The sequence below is a fragment of the Triticum aestivum genome, chromosome 1B (genome assembly GCF_018294505.1).
Source record: "Triticum aestivum cultivar Chinese Spring chromosome 1B, IWGSC CS RefSeq v2.1, whole genome shotgun sequence".
NCBI lineage: Eukaryota > Viridiplantae > Streptophyta > Magnoliopsida > Poales > Poaceae > Triticum > Triticum aestivum.
Window position 1 is genome coordinate 688,856,532 of NC_057795.1, and position 17,042 is coordinate 688,873,573.

The window sequence follows — 17,042 nt, forward strand, 5'->3', positions numbered from 1 at the left end:
GCGGCAAGCGTCTTGCCACGATCGTGGTCTTGTCGCGCCCGGAAGCTTGTCGCTCGCCGGGTCTTGCTGGGACGCGTGGTGCGTCGCGGCAAGTTCCTTGCGATGCCTTGGTTGGCCTTCCCGGCAAGCTCCTCTTGCCGGGGCCTTGTCTCTTTGGCTTGAATACTTTGTTCTTGAATGGCTCCAAAGGAGCCACGGAGTACCCTGGCGGTCACCCGGCAAGCCCTTGCCGCGGGGCGCTGCAGCTGCCCGTGCACAAGTTCGGGATACTAGGGTACCCCTACTCTAGTACACCGACAATGGTACATAACTATGGTATCGGCTGAAGCATCGACAATACCATTTATGTTTATCTTTGCTAGATGAGCCCCTAAAGTGAGTGGTCAGCACAAGAAATAGATCAACAAATGATTTGCCAGGGATATGAGCATTGCTAAAGAAAAGAAGAAGATAGAGGAACCAGCAATGAAACAGCAAACCTACTATCTGAGGTTGTGAGTGCATTAGTTCCAGCCTCTGAAATACTTCTGGCTCATTCATACGACATAAGGTGCATGGAACCGAAGAGCATCTTGCTGAAGACGGTTATCCCAGGTTGGTTGTGGAGAGGAATGAAAGCATGTTGTGTAAGCAGAAGATACACAAATTTAGAAATGTACTTATCTACAACAAGGTAGACGAGGCACAATTTAGATTGTAACAATTGTTTTTCGATGACGCATGCAGGTCATAGACGATGAACCACCATGCCATTGGTATGCATTTCATTTGGAAACCAGCCATGCTAGAGACACCCGCTGGCCGCCACTTCTGTTTTTTGAGTGAGCCAGGGCAGCCCGTCACCACCTACCCATCGGAATAGGTTGTTGGACCCAAATTTGGGTTCCGATGCTTGTAATAGCCATTACCATGGCATGCACATTTGTGAGCATAGTTAGTCTCGTGTTTACTAAATTATGCAATGTATTGATCAAAAGTCACATTTCTTCTTACTCAAAATAGTACAGAGGCCGCATGTCCAGTTTATTTTTCTTCGAACCAATAAAATCCAGATATTCTAATAACATGCTAAAAGTGTGTCTAACACTAAATGATGCTATTTGAAAAGCCAATGTTGTGTTACTATTCTCTAATGTCTATTGATTCAAAGGTTTTGCTAAATCATGCTATTCGGAAAGTCGATGGAATTGGAAAACAACAGAAGAGGAGAGCGTGAATGGAAACTTCTTCTTGTGGGTGAGGCGAATATTACCTCCTATTCCTTTTTCATTATTTATTGCTCAAGTATTATTTTCCTATCTCTAACATTATTTGTTCCTAATATATTTATTTTTCTTCCATTTTGAGTTTTTTGAAAATAAAAACAAAATTTTCTAATTCCAGACCAACAAAGATTGTACATATGAAAATCATGACCCACGATAAGAAGATCCCGGACGACTGGAAATAGTTTCAACCCTGATGAATAAGGGTAGGAAGAAGATTTTGCTAGCCCGGTGAGAGCTAGGTTGGACTGATTGACAACTAACTGACTGCCTGCCTTTCGCATGTTACAATTATTATTTACAACATGCTAGACAGAGCACTGATCAGATGATGGTAATGATCGTCATGTAGGTTCATAGATGACAAGTGCCACGACATCGTTACGCCCTTCATCTGAAAGTTGTTGGGGATCTCCTTGAGTCAGGAGTACCGTGCGTCCACCAGAACTGAAACCAAAGGACGTTGTCATCAGCGAGCAGAAGCAAGAACCCAAATGTTCTTCATAAACTGAATTCAAGAGTGGAATAAAACACTCAGCAGTAGTATTTGAGAATGGGTACTCGCTTTAGTAGGCGCAGTCCCAGCCAGCAGTGTTGCTGTATGCACATCAAAAATAGAGCATGGGGTAAGCGCCGCGAAGCAGTGGTGGTTGCCTCTGTTTTCATGGTACGGAACTATGGTATCAGTTGAAGCATCAACAATAGTGTTTATGTTTATCTTTGCTAGATGAGCTCCTAAAGTGACTGGTTAGGACAAGAAATAGATCAACAAATGATTTGTCAGGGATATGAGCATTGCTAAAGAAAAGAAGGAGATAGAGGAACAAGCAATGAAACAGCAAACCTACTATCTGAGGTGGTGAGCGCATTAGTGCCAGCCTCTCAAATACTTCTGGCTCATTCATACGACATAAGGTGCATGGAACCAAAGAGCATCTTGCTGAAGACGGTTATCCCGGGTTGGTTGTGCAGAGGAATGAAAGCATGCTTGGGTAAGTAGAAGATACCCAAATTTAGGAATGTACTTATCTACACCAACAAGGTAGACGAAGCGTAGTTCAGATTGTAACAATTGTTTATCAATGACGCATGAAGGTCCTAGACGACGAACCACCATGGTAGTGTTATGCATTTCATTTGGAAAGCAGCCATGCTAGAGACACCCGCTGGCCGCCACTTCTGTTTTTTGAGTGAGTCGGGGCAGCCCGATACCACCGACCCATCGGAATAGGTTGGTCGACCCAAATTTGGGTTCCGATGCTTGTAATAGCCATTACCATGGCATGCACATTTGTGAGCATAGTTAGTCTCGTGTTTAGTGAATTATGCAATGTATTGATCAAAAGTAACCTTTCTTCTTACTCAAAATAGTAACGAGGCCGCCTGTCCAGTTTAGTTTTCTCTGAACCAATAAAATCTTGATATTCTAATAACATGCTAAAAGTGTGTCTAACACTAAATGATGCTATTAGAAAAGGCAATGTTGTGTTACTACTCTCTAGTGTCTATTGGTTCAAAGATGTTTCTAAATCATGCTATTCGGAAAGTCGATGGAATTGGGAGACAACGGAAGAGGAGACCGTGAAAGGAAACTTCTTCTTGTGGGTGATGCGAATATTACCTCCTATTTCTTTTTGATTATTTATTGCTCATGTATTATTTTCCTATCTCTAACATTATTCGTTCCTAATATATTTATTTTTCTTCCATTTTGAGTTTTTTGGAAATAAAAACAAAATTTTCTAATTCCAGACCAACAAAGACTGTACATGTGAAAATCACGACCCACGTTAAGAAGATCCCGGACAACTGGAAATAGTTTCAACCATGATGAATAAGGGTAGCTAGAAGATTTTGCTAGCCTGGTGAGAGCTAGGTTGGACTGATTGACAACTAACTGCCTGCCTGCCTTTTGCATGTTACAACTATTATTTACAACATGCTAGACACAGCACTGATCAGATGATGGTAACGATGGTCATTTAGGTTCATAGATGACAAGTGCCACGACATCTATATGCCCTTCATTTGAAATTTGTTGGAGATCTCCTTGTACCAGGAGTACCGTGGGTCCACCACAAATGAAACCAAAGGACGTTGTCATCAGTGAGCAGAAGCAAGCATCCAAATGTTCTTCATAAACTGAATTCAAGAGTGGAAGAAAACACTCACTAGCAGTATTTGAGAATGGGGACTCGCGTTAGTACGCGCAGTCCCAGCAAGCAGTGTTGCTGTATACACATTGAAAAAAGCGCATGGGGTAAGCATCGTGAAGCACTGGAGGTTGTCTCCGTTTTCATGGTACAGAAATATGGTATCGGCTGAAGCATCAACAATAGTGTTTATGTTTATCGTTGCTAGATGAGCCCCTGAAGTGAGTGGTCAGGACAAGAAATAGATCAACAAATGATTTGTCAGGGATACGAGCATTGCTAAAGAAAAGAAGGAGATAGAGGAACAAGTAATGAAACAGGAAACCTACTATCTGAGGTGGTGAGCGCATTAGTGACAACTTCTGAAATACTTCTGGCTCATTCATACGACGTAAGGTGCATTGAACCTAATAGCATCTTGTTAAAGACGGTTATCCCGGGTTGGTTGTGCAGAGGAATGAAAGCATGCTTGGGTAAGCAGAAGATACCCAAATTTAGAAATGTACTTTTCTACAACAACAAGGTAGACGAAGCGCAGTTCAGATTGTAACAATTGTTTTTCGATGACGCATGCAGGTCCTAGATGACGAACCACCATGGCGTTGGTATGCATTTCATTTGGAAACAAGCCATGCTAGAGACACCCGGTGGCCGCCACTTTTTTTTTTGAGTGAACCAGGGTAGCCCGACACCACCGACCCATCGGAATAGGTTGGTCGAACCAAATTTGTGTTCCGATGCTTGTAATAGCCATTACCATGGCATGCACATTTGTGAGCATAGTTAGTCTCGTGTTTAGTGAATTATGCAACGTATTGATCAAAAGTTTCCTCTCTTCTTACTCAAAATAGTAACGAGGCTGCATGTCCAGTTTATTTTTCTTTGAACCAATAAAATCTAGATATTCTATTAACATGCTAAAAGTGTGTCTAACACTAAATGATGCTATTTGAAAAGGCAGTGTTGTGTTACTACTCTCTAGTGTCTATTGGTTCAAATACGATGCTAAGTGATGCTATTAGGAAAGTCGATGGAATTGGAAGACAATGGAAGAGGAGAGCATGAAAGGAAACTTCTTCTTGTGGGCGAGGCGAATATTACATCCTATTTCTTTTATATTATTTACATCTCAAGTATTATTTTCCTATCTCTAACATTATTCATTCGCAATATATTTATTTTTCTTTCATTTTGAGTTTTTTGGAAATAAAAACAAAATTTTCTAATTCCAGACCAACAAAGACTCTACACATGAAAATCACGACGCACGATAAGAAGATCTTGGGCGACAGGAAATAGTTTCAACCCTGATGTATAAGGCTAGGAAGAAGATTTTGCTAGCCTGGTGAGTGCTAGGTTGGACTGACTCACAACTAATTGACTGCCTGCCTTTCGCATGATACAACACTTATTTACAACATGCAAGAAAGCGCGCTGATCACATCATGGTAACGATGGTCATGTAGGTTCCTAGATGACAAGTGCCATGACAGCATTACACCCTTCATATGAAAGTTTTTGGGGATCTCCTTGAGCCCGGAGTACCGTACGTCCACAACACCTGAAACCAAAGAACGTTTTCATCAGCAAGCGGAAGCAGGCATCCAAATGTTCTTCATAAACTGAATTCAAGAGTGGAAGAAAAAACTCACCAGGAGTATTTGAGAATGGGGACTCGCTTTAGTGCACGCAGTCCTAGCCAGAAGTGCTATTGTATGGGGGTACCATCACATCGAAAATAGCGCATGGGGTAAGCGCCGTGACGCAGTGGAGGTTGCCTCCGTTTTCATGGTACAAAACTATGGTATCGGCCGAAGCATCAACAATAGTGTTTATGTTTATCTTTGCTAGACGAGCCCCTTAAGTGAGTGGTCAGGACAAGAAATAGATCGACAAATGATTTTTCAGTGAGAGGAGCATTCCTAAAGAAAAGAAAGAAGTAGAGGAACAAGGAATGAAACTACAAACCTACCATCTGAGGTGGTGAGCACATTAGTGCTAGCCTCTGAGTTACTTCTAGCCTAGTCATACGACATAAGGTGCATGGAACCGTAGAGCATCCTGCTGAAGACCGTTATCCTGGGTTGGTAGTGCAGAGCAATGAAAGCATGCGTGGGTAAGCAGAAAATGCCCAAATTTAGAACTCTAATTATCTACAACAACAAGGTAGACGAAGCATCGTTCAGTTGGTAACAATTCTTTTTGGATCACGCATGCAGGTCCTAGATGATGAAAAACCATGGCATCTCTATGCACTTCATCTGGAAACCAGCCATGCTGGAGACACCCGCTGGCCGCCACTTCTATTTTTTGAGTGAGCCAGGGCCGCCGGACACCACCGACCCATCGGAATAGATGGGTCGACCCAAATTTGGGTTTCGATGCTTGTAATAGTCATTTCCATGTCATGCACATTTGTGAGCATAGTTAGTCTCATGTTTAGTGAATAATGCAATGTATTGATCAAAAGTCACATTTCTTCTTGCTCAAAATAGAAACGAGGCCGCATGCATGTCCTACGCGATATGAAAAACCATGGCATCGGTATGCACTTCATCTGGAAACCAGCCATGCTGGAGACACCCGCTGGCAGGGCAGCCGGACACCACCGACCCATCGGAATAGATGGGTCGACCCAAATTTGGGTTTCAATGCATGTAATAGCCATTTCCATGGCATGCACATTTGTGAGCGTAGTTAGTCACGTGTTTAGTGAATAATGCAATGTATTGATCAAAAGTCACGTTTCTTCGTGCTCAACATAGAAACGAGGCTGCATGTCCAGTTTATTTTTCTTAGAACCAATAAAATCCAGATATTCTAATAACATGCTAAAAGTGTATGTAACACTAAATGATGCTATTTGAGAAGACAATGTTGTGTTACTACTCTCTAGTGTCTATTCGTTCAAAGAAGTTGCTAAATGATGCTATTTCGAAAGTCGATGGAATTGAAAGACAACGGAAGAGGAGAGCATGAAAGGAAACTTCTTCTTGTGGGTGAGGAAAATATTACCTCCTATTTCTTTTTCATTATTTATTGCTCAAGTATTATTTTCCTATCTCTAACATTATTCATTCCCAATATATTTATTTTTCTTCCATTTTGATTTTTTTGGAAATAAAAACAAAATTTTCTAATTCCAGAACAACAAAGACTGTACATGTGAAAATCACGACCAACGATAAGAAGATCCCGGACGAGTGGAAATAGTTTCAACCCTGATGAATAAGGGTAGGAAGAAGATTTTTCTATCCTGGTGAGAGCTAGGTTGGACTAATAGACAACTAACTGACTTCCTGCCTTTCGCATGTTACAACTATTATTTACAACATGCTAGACAGAGCACTGATCAGATGATGGTAACGATGGTCATGTAGGTTCATAGATGACAAGTGCCACGACATCCTTACGCCCTTCATCTGAAAGTTGTTGGGGATCTCCTTGAGCCAGGAGTACCGTGCGTCCACCACACCTGAAACCAAAGGACGTTGTCATCAACAAGTAGAAGCAATCATCCAAATGTTCTTCATAAACTGAATGCAAGAGTGGATGAAAACACTCACCAGCAGTATTTGAGAATGGGGACTCGCTTTAGTACGCGCAGTCCCAACCAGCAGTGTTGTTGTATGCACATCGAAAATAGCGCATGGGGTAAGCGGCGTGAAGCAGTGGAGGTTGCCTCCATTTTCATGATACAGAACTATGGTATCGGCTGAAGCATCAACAATAGTGTTTATGTTTATCTTTGCTAGATGAGCCCCTAAAGTGAGTGGTCAGGACAAGAAATAGATCAACAAATGATTTGTCAGGGATATGAGCATTGCTAATGAAAAGAAAGAGATAGAGGAACAACCAATGATACAACAAACCTACTCTCTGAGGCGGTGAGCGCATTAGTGCCAGCCTCTCAAATACTTCTGGATCATTCATATGACATAAGGTGCATGGAACCGAAGAGCATCTTGCTGAAGACGGTTATCCCGGGTTGGTTGTGCAGAGGAATGAAAGCATTCTTGGGTAAGCAGAAGATACCCAAATTTAGAAATGTAGTTATCTACAACAACAAGGTAGACGAAGCGTAGTTCAGATTGTAATAATTGTTTATCGATGATGCATGAAGGTCCTAGACGACGAACCAACATGGCAGTGGTATGCATTTTATTTGGTAACCAGCCATGCTAGAGACACCCGCTGGCCGCCACTTCTGTTTGTTGAGTGAGCCAGGGCAGCCCGACACTACCGACCCATCATAATAGTTTGGTTGACCCCAATTTGGGTTCCGATGCTTGTAATAGCCATTACCATGGCATGCACATTTGTGAGCATAATTAGTCTCGAGTTTAGTGAATTATGCAATGTATTGATCAAAATTCACCTTTCTTCTTACTCAAAATAGTAACGAGGCCGCGTGTCCAGTTTATTTTTCTTTGAACCAATAAAATCTCGATATTCTAATAACATGCTAAAAGTGTGTCTAACACTAAATGATGCTATTTGAGAAGGCAATGTTGTGTTACTACTCTCTAGTGTCTATTGGTTCAAAGATGTTGCTAAATCATGCTATTCGGAAAGTTGATGTTATTGGAAGACAACGGAAGAGGAGAGCGTGAAAGGAAACTTCTTCTTGTGGGTGAGGTGAATATTACCTCCTATTTCTTTTTCATTATTTATTGCTCATGTATTATTTTCCTATCTCTAACATTATTCGTCCCTAATATATTTATTTTTCTTCCATTTTGAGTTTTTTGGAAATAAAAACAAAATTTTCTAATTCCAGGACAACAAAGACTGTACATGTGAAAATCGCGACCCACGATAAGAAGATCCCGAACGACTGGAAATAGTATCAACCCTGATGAATAAGGGTAGGAAGAAGATTTTGCTAGCCTGGTGAGAGCTAGGTTGGACTGATTGACAACTAACTGACTGCCTGCCTTTTGCATGTTACAACTATTATTTACAACATGCTAGATAGAGCACTGATCAGATGATGGTAACGATGGTCATGTAGGTTCATAGATGACAAGTTCCACGACATCGTTACGCCCTTCATTTGAAAGTTGTTGGGGATCTCCTTGAACCAGGAGTACCGTGGGTCCACCACACATGAAACCAAAGGACGTTATCATGAGCGAGCAGAAGCAAGCATCCAAATGTTCTTCATAAATTGAATTCAAGAGTGGAAGAAAACACTCAATACCAGTATTTGAGAATGGGGACTCGCATTAGTACGCGCAGTCCCACCCAGGAGTGTTGCTGTATGCACATCGAAAATAGCGCATGGGGTAATCATCGTGAAGCACTGGAGGTTGCCTCTGTTTTCATGGTACAGAAATATGGTATCAGCTGAAGCATCAACAATAGTGTTTATGTTTATCTTTGCTAGATGATCCCCTAAAGTGAGTGGTCAAGACAAGAAATAGATCAACAAATGATTTGTCACGGATACGAGCATTGCTAAAGAAAAGAAGGAGATAGAGGAACAAGCAATGAAATAGCAAACCTACTATCTGAGGTGGTGAGCGCATTAGTGACAACCTCTGAAATACTTCTGGGTCATTCATACGACATAAGGTGCACGGAAACGAAGAGCATCTTGTTGAAGACGGTTATCCCGGGTTGGTTGTGCAGAGGAATGAAAGCATGCTTGGGTTGTGCAGAGGAATGAAAGCATGTTTTTCGATGACGCATGCAGGTCCTAGACGACAAACCACCATGGCATTGGTATGCATTTCATTTGGAAACCAGCCATGCTAGAGACACCCGGTGGCCGCCACATTTGTTTTTTGAGTGAGCCAGGGCAGCACGACACCACCAACCCATCAGAATAGGTTGGTCGACCCAAATTTGGGTTCCGATGCTTGTAATAGCCTTTACGATGGCATGCACATTTGTGAGCATAGTTAGTCTCATGTTTAGTGAATTATGCAATGTATTGATCTGACCCAATAACGAGGCCGCGTGTCCAGTTTATTTTTCTATGACCCAATAAAATCTAGATATTCTAATAACATGCTAAAAGTGTGTCTAACACTAAATGATGATATTTGAAAAGGCAATGTTGTGTTATTACTCTCTAGTGTCTATTGGTTCAAATACGATGCTAAATGATGCTATTTGGAAAACCGATGGAATTGGAAGAAAACGGAAGAGGAGAGCGTGAAAGCAACTTCTTCTTGTGGGCGAGGCGAATATTACATCCTATTTCTTTTTCATTATTTATATCTCAAGCATTATTTTACTATCTCTAACAATGACTCTACACATGAAAATCACGACGCAGGATAAGAAGATCCCGGGCGACAGGAAATAGTTTCAACCCTAATGTATAAGTCTAGGAAGAAGATTTTGCTAGCCTGGTGAGAGATAGGTTGGACTGACTCACAACTAACTGACTACCTGCCTTTCTCATGATATAACTGTTATTTACAACATGCAAGATAGCGCGCTGATTAGATGATGGTAATGATGGTCATGTAGGTTCCTAGATGACAAGTGCCACGACATTGTTATGGCCTTCATCTGAATGTTTTTGGGGATCTCCTTGAGCCTGGAGTACCATGCGTCCATCACACCTGAAACCAAAGAACGTTTTCATCAGCGAGCAGAAGCAAGCATCCAAATGTTCTTCAGAAACTGAATTCAAGAGTGGAAGAAAACACTCACCAGCAGTATTTGAGAATAGGAAATTGCTTCAGTACGCGCAGTCCCAGCCAGCAGTGTTGTTGTATGGGGGTACCATCACATTGAAAATAGCGCATGGGGTAAGCAATGTGAAGCAGTGGAGGTTGCCTTCGTTTTCATGGTACAAAACTGTGGTATCGGCTGAAGCATCAACAATAGTGTTTATGTTTATCTTTAATAGACGAGCCCCTGAAGTGAGTGGTGAGGACAACAAATAGATCAACAAATGATTTGTCAGTGATAGGAGAAATACTAAAGAATATGGAATGAAACTACAAACCTACCATCTGAGGTGGTGAGCACATTAGTGCCAGCCTCTGAGTTACTTCTAGCCCAGTCATACGACATAAGGTGCATGGAACCATAGAGCATCCTGCTGAAGACAGTTATCCCGGGTTGGTTGTGTAGAGGAATGAAAGCATGCTTGGGTAAGCAGAAGATACCCAAATTTAGAACTATAATTATCTACAACAACAAGGTAGCTGTAGCATCGTTCAGTTGGTAACAATTCTCTTTGGATCACGCATGCAGGTCCTAGACGATGAGCAACCATGGCATCGGTATGCACTTCATGTGGAAACCAGCCATGCTGGAGACACCTGCTGGCCGCCACTTCTATTTTTTCAGTGAGCCAGGGCAGCCGGACACCACCGATTCACCGGAATAGATGGGTCGACCCAAATTTGGGTTTTGATGCTTGTAATGGCCATTACCATGGCATGCACATTTGTGAGCATAGTTAGTCTCGTGTTTAGTAATTATGCAATGCATTGCTCAAAAGTCACCTTTCTTCTTGCTCAAAATAGAAACGAGGCCGCATGTCCAGTTTATTTTTCTTTGAACCAATAAAATCTAGATATTCTAATAACATGCTAAAGGTGTGTCTAACACTAAATGATGCTACTTGAAAAGGCAATGTTGTGTTACTACTCTCTAGTGTCTGTTGGTTCAAAGACGATGTTAAATGATTCGATTTGGAAAGGCAATGGAATTGGAAGACAATGGAAGAGGAGAGCGTGAAAGGAAACTTGTGGGCGAGGCCAATATTACCTCCTATTTCTTTTTCATTATTTATTGCTCAAGTATTGTTTTCCAATCTCTAACATTATGCGTTATCAGTATGTTTATTTTCCTTCCATTTTGAGTCTTTTGGAAATAAAAACAAAATTTTCTAATTCCAGACCAACAAAGACTGTACACGTGAAAATCACGACGCACGATAAGAAGATCCCAAACAACTGGAAATAGTTTCAACCCTGATGAATAAGGGTCGGAAGAAGATTTTTCTAGCCTGGCGAGAGCTAGGTTGGACTGACTGACAACTAACTGACTGCCTTCCTTTCACAGGTTACAACTGTTATTTACAACATGCTAGACATGGCTTTTATTAGATGATGGTAATGATGGTCGTGTAGGTTCCTCGATGACAATTGCCACGGCATTGTTACACCCTTCATCGGAATTTTTTTGGGGATCTCCTTGAGCCTGGAGTACCGTGCGTCCAACACACTTGAAACCAAAGAACGTTTTCATCAACGAGCAGAAGGAAGCATCCAGATGTTCTTCATAAACTGAACGAAAGACTGGAAGAAAACACTCACCAGCTGTATTTGAGAATGGGGACTCGCTTTAGTATGCGTAGTCCGGGCCAACAGCGCTATTGTAAGGGGGTACCATCACATCAAAAATAGTGCAAGGGTTATGCGCCCTGAAGCACTGCAGGTTACCTTCCTTTTTAGGGTACAAAACTATGGTATTAGCATAAGCATCAACAATAGTGTTTATGTTTATCTTTGCTAGACGAGCCCCTGAAGTAAGTGGTCTGGACAAGAAATAGATGAGAAAATGATTTTTTAGTGATAGGAGCATTACTATAGAAAACAAAGAAATAGAGGAAGGAATGAAACTACAAACCTACCATCTTAGGCGGTGAGCACATTAGTGCCAGCCTCTGAGTTACTTCTAGCCCAGTCATACAACATAAGGTGCGAGAAACCGTAGAGCATCCTGCTGAAGATGGTTATCCCGGGTTGGTTGTGCAGAGGAATGAAAGCATGCTTGGGTAAGCAGAAGAGACCCAAATTTAGAACTATAATTATCTACAACAGGGTAGACAAAGAGTCGTTAAGTTGGTAACAATTCTTTTTGGATCACGCATGCAGGTCCTAGACGATGAAAAACCATGGCATCGGTATGCACTTTATCAGGAAACCAGGGCAGCCCCTTCTATTTTTTGAGTGAACCAGGGCAGCCAGACAGCACTGACTCATCGGAATAGATGGGTCGACCCAAATTTGGGTTTCGATGCTTATAATAGCTATTACCATGGTATGCACATTTGTGAGCATATATAGTTAGTCTCGTGTTTAGTGAATTATAAAATGTATTAATCAAAAGTGACCTTTCTTCTTGCTCAAAATAGAAACGAGGTCGCATGTCCAGTTTATTTATCTTTGAACCAACAAAATCTAGATATTCTAATAACATGCTAAAAGTGTGTGTACCAATAAATGATGCAATTTGAAAAGGCAATGTTGTGTTACTACTCTCTAGTGTCTATTGGTTCAAAGACAATGCTAAATGATGCTATTTGGAAAGTCGGTGGAATTGGAAGGCAACGGAAGAGGGGAGCGTGAAAGGAAAGTTCTTCTTATGGGCGAGGCGAATATTACCTCCTATTTCTTTTTCACTATTTATTGCTCAAGTACTGTTTTCCAATCTCTAAAATTATTCGTTATCAATATATTTATTTTCCTTCCATATTGAGTTTTTTGGAAATAAAAACAAAATTTTCTATTCCAGACCAACAAAGACTCTACACATGAAAATCACGATGCATGATAAGAAGATTCCCGAATGACAAGAAATAGTTTCAACCCTGATGAATAAGGGTAGGCAGAAGATTTTGCTAGCCTGGTGAGATCTAGGTTGGACTGACTTACAACTAACTGACTGCTTGCCTTTCACATGTTACAACTGTTATTTACAACATGCTAGACAGAGTGCTGATTAGATGATGGTAACAATGGTCATGTAGGTTCCTAGATGACAAGTACCACGACATCGTTACGCCCTTCATCTGAAAGTTTTTGGGGATCTCCTTAAGCCTGGAGTACCGTGCGTCCACCACACCTGAAAAGAAAGAACATTTTCATTAGGGAGCAGAAGAAAGCATCCAGGTGTTTTTCATAAATTGAATTCAAGACTAGAAGAAAGCAATCACCAGCTGTATTTGAGAATGCGGACTCGCTTTAGTACGCGCAGTCCGAGCCAACGACGCTGTTGTAAGGGGGTACCAAAAACATCAAAAATAGCGCAAGGGCTAAGCGCCCTGAAGCATTGCAGGTTGCCTTCGTTTTCAGGGTACAGAACTATGGGATGGGCTGGAGCGACAACAACAATGTTTATGTTTATCTTTGCTAGTCGAGCCCTTTTAAGTGAGTGCTCAGGACAAGAAATAAATCAACAAATGATTTGTCACAAATAGGAGCATTGCTAAAGAGAAGAAGGAAGAGGAACAAGCAATGAAACTTCAACCTTACCATCTAAGGTGGTGAGCGCATTAGTGCCAGCCTCAGCAATACTCTTGGCCCTGTCATACGACATAAGGTGCACGAAACCGAAGAGCATCTTGCTGAAGACGGTTATCCGGGGTTGGTTGTGCAGAGGAATCAAAGCATGCTTGCGTAAGTAGAAGATACCCAAATTTAGAAATGTACTTATCTACAACAACAAGGTAGACGAAGCACCATTCAGATGGTAACAATTGTTTGTGGATCACGCATGCAGGTCCTAGATGACGAACCACCACGACAGTAGTATGCACTTCATCTGGAAACCAGCCATGCTGGAGACACTCGCTGGCCGCCATTTCTATTTTTTGAGTGAGCCGGAGCAGCCGGACACCACGGACCAATCAGAATAGGTGGCTCGACCCAAATTTGGATTCCGATGCTTGTAATAGACATTACCATGGCATGCACATTTTTGAGCATAGTTAGTCTCATGTTTAGTTAACAATGCAATGTATTGAAGCAAAGTCACCTTTCTTCTTGCTCAAAATAGAAACGAGGCAGCATTTCTAGTTTATTTTTCTTTGAACCAATAAAATTTACATATTCTAATAACATGCTAAAAGTGTGTCTACCATTAAATGATGCTATTTGAAAGGAAATGTTGTCTTACTACTCTCTAGTGTCTATTGGTTCAAAGACGATGCAAAATGATGCTCTTTGAAAAGTCGATGGAATTGGAAGACAACGGAAGAGGAGAGCATGAAAGGAAACTTCTTCTTATGGGCGATGCGAATATTACCTCCTATTCATTTTTCATTATTTATTGCTCAAGTAATATTTTCCTATCTCTAACATTTTTCGTTTCCAATATATTTATTTTTCTTCCATTTTTTGTTTTTTGAAAATAAAAATAAAATTTTCTAATCCCAGACCAAGGAAGACTGTACACGTGAAAATCACGACACACAATAAGAAGATCCTGGACGACTGGAAATAGTTTCTACCTTGATGAATAAGTGTAGGAAGAAGATTATGGTAGCCTGGTGAGAGCTAGGTTGGACTGACTGGCAACTAACTGACTGCCTGCCTTTCGCAGGTTACAACTGTTATTTAGAACATGCTAGGCGGAGCGCTTATCAGATGATGGTAACGATGGTCATGTAGGTTCCTAGATGACAAGTGCCACAACATCATTATGCCCTTCATCTGAAATTTTTTGGGGATCTCCTTGAGCCTGGAGTACCATGCGTCCACCACACCTGAAACCAGAGGATGTTTTCATCAGCGAGCAGAAGGAAGCATCCAGATGTTCTTCATAAAATGAATTCAAGACTAGAAGAAAACACTCACCAGCTATATTTGAGTATGGGAACTCGCTTTAGTACGCGCAGCCCCAGTCAGGATCACTGTTGTAAGGGGGTACCATCACATCGAAAATACTACAAGCGGTAAGCGCCCTGATGTAGGGCAGGTTGCCTTCGTTTTAAAGGTACAATACAATGCTCTCGGCTGAAATGTCAACAATAGTGTTTATGTTTATCTTTGCTAGTCGAGCCCTTGAAGTGAGTGGTCAGAACAAGAAATTGATCAAAAAATGATTTGTCAGGGATAGGAGCATTCCTAAATAAAAGAAGGAGATAGAGGAACAAACAATGAAACTGCGAACCTACTATCTCAGATGGTGAGCGCATTAGTGCCAGGCTCTGAAATACTTCTAGCTCGGTCATACGACATAAGGTGCATGGAGACAGTTATCCCAGGTTGGTTTTGCAGAGGAATGAAAGCATGCTTGGGTAAGTAGAAGATACCCAAATTTAGAAATATATTTATCTACAACAACAAGGTAGACGAAGCGCCGTTCAGATTGTAAGAATTGTTTTGGGACCACGGATGCAGGTCCTAGATGACGAACCACCATGGCATTTGTATGCGCTTCATTTGGAAACCAGCCATGATAGAGACACATGCTGGCCGCCACTTCTATTTTTTGATTGAGCCAGGGCAGCACGAGACCATCGACCCATCAGAATAGGTTGGACGACCCAAATTTGGGTTCCGCTGCTTGTCATAGTCATTACCAAGGCATGTACATTTGTCAGCATAGTTAGTCTCGTGTCTAGTAATTATGCAATGTATTTATGAAAAGTCACATTTCATCTTGCTCAAAATTGAAACAAGGATGAATGTCCAGTTTATTTTTCTTTGAACCAATAAAATCTAGATATTCTAATAACATGCTAAAAGTGTTTCTACCACTAAATGATGCTATTTGAAAAGGCAATGTCGTGTTACTACTCTCTGGTTCAAAGACGATGCTAAATGATGCTATTTGGAAAGTCGATGGAATTGGATGACAACGGAAGAGGAGAGCGTGAAAGGAAACTTCTTCTTGTGGGCGAGGCTTATATTACCTCCTATTTATTTTTCATTATTTATTGCTCAAGTATTGTTTTCCAATCACTAACATTATTCGTTGTCAATATATTTATTTTTCTTCCATTTTGAATTTTTTGGAAATAAAAACAAAATTTTCTAATTCCAGACCAACAAAGACTATACACATCAAAATCACGACGCGTGATAAAAAGATCCCTGACGACAGGAAATAGTTTCAACCCTGATGAATAAGGGTAGGAAGAAGATTTTGCTAGCCTGGTGTCAGCTAGGTTGGACTGACTGACAACTAACTGCCTGCCTGCCTTTCGCATGTTACAGCTGTTATTTACAACATGCTAGACAGAGCGCTGATAAGATGATGGTAACGATGGTCATGTAGGTTCATAGATGACAAGTGCCATGACATTGTTGCGCCCTTCATCTGAAAGTTGTCGAGGATCTCCTTGAGCCTGGAGTACCATGCGTCCACCACACCTGAAACCAGAGGAAGTTTTCATCAGCGAGCAGAAGCAAGCATCCAAATGTGCTTCATAAAACGTATTCAAGAGTGGAATAAAACACTCACTAGCAGTATTTGAGAATGGGGACTCGCTTCAGTACGAGGCAGTCCCAGCGAGCAGTGATGTTCTATGGGGGTACCATCACATCGAAAATAGCGCATGGGGGTAAGCGTAGTGAAGCAGTGGAGGTTACCTTAGTTTTCATCGTGCAGAACTATGGTATCGGCTGAAGCATCAACAATAGTGTTTGTGTTTATCTTTGCTAGACGAGCCCCTAAAGTGAGTGGCTAGGACAAGAAATAGATCAACAAATGATTTGTCAGTGATAGGAGCATTACTAAAGAAAAGAAGAAATTGAGGAACAAGGAATAAAACTAAAAACCTACCATCTGAGGTGGTGAGAACATTAGTGCTAGCCTCTTAGTTACTTCTAGCCCAGTCATGCGACATAAGGTGCAGGAAACCGAAGAGCATCCTGCTGAAGACGGTTATCCTGCGTTGGTTGTGCAGAGGAATGAAAGCATG

General features: G+C 41.4%; 1 pseudogene; it reads right to left on the reverse strand.

The window, feature by feature from the left end:
* Window positions 1-9,847: 9,847 nt before the first annotated feature.
* LOC123082641 (uncharacterized) lies at window positions 9,848-13,976 on the reverse strand (annotated as a pseudogene).
* Window positions 13,977-17,042: the final 3,066 nt, after the last annotated feature.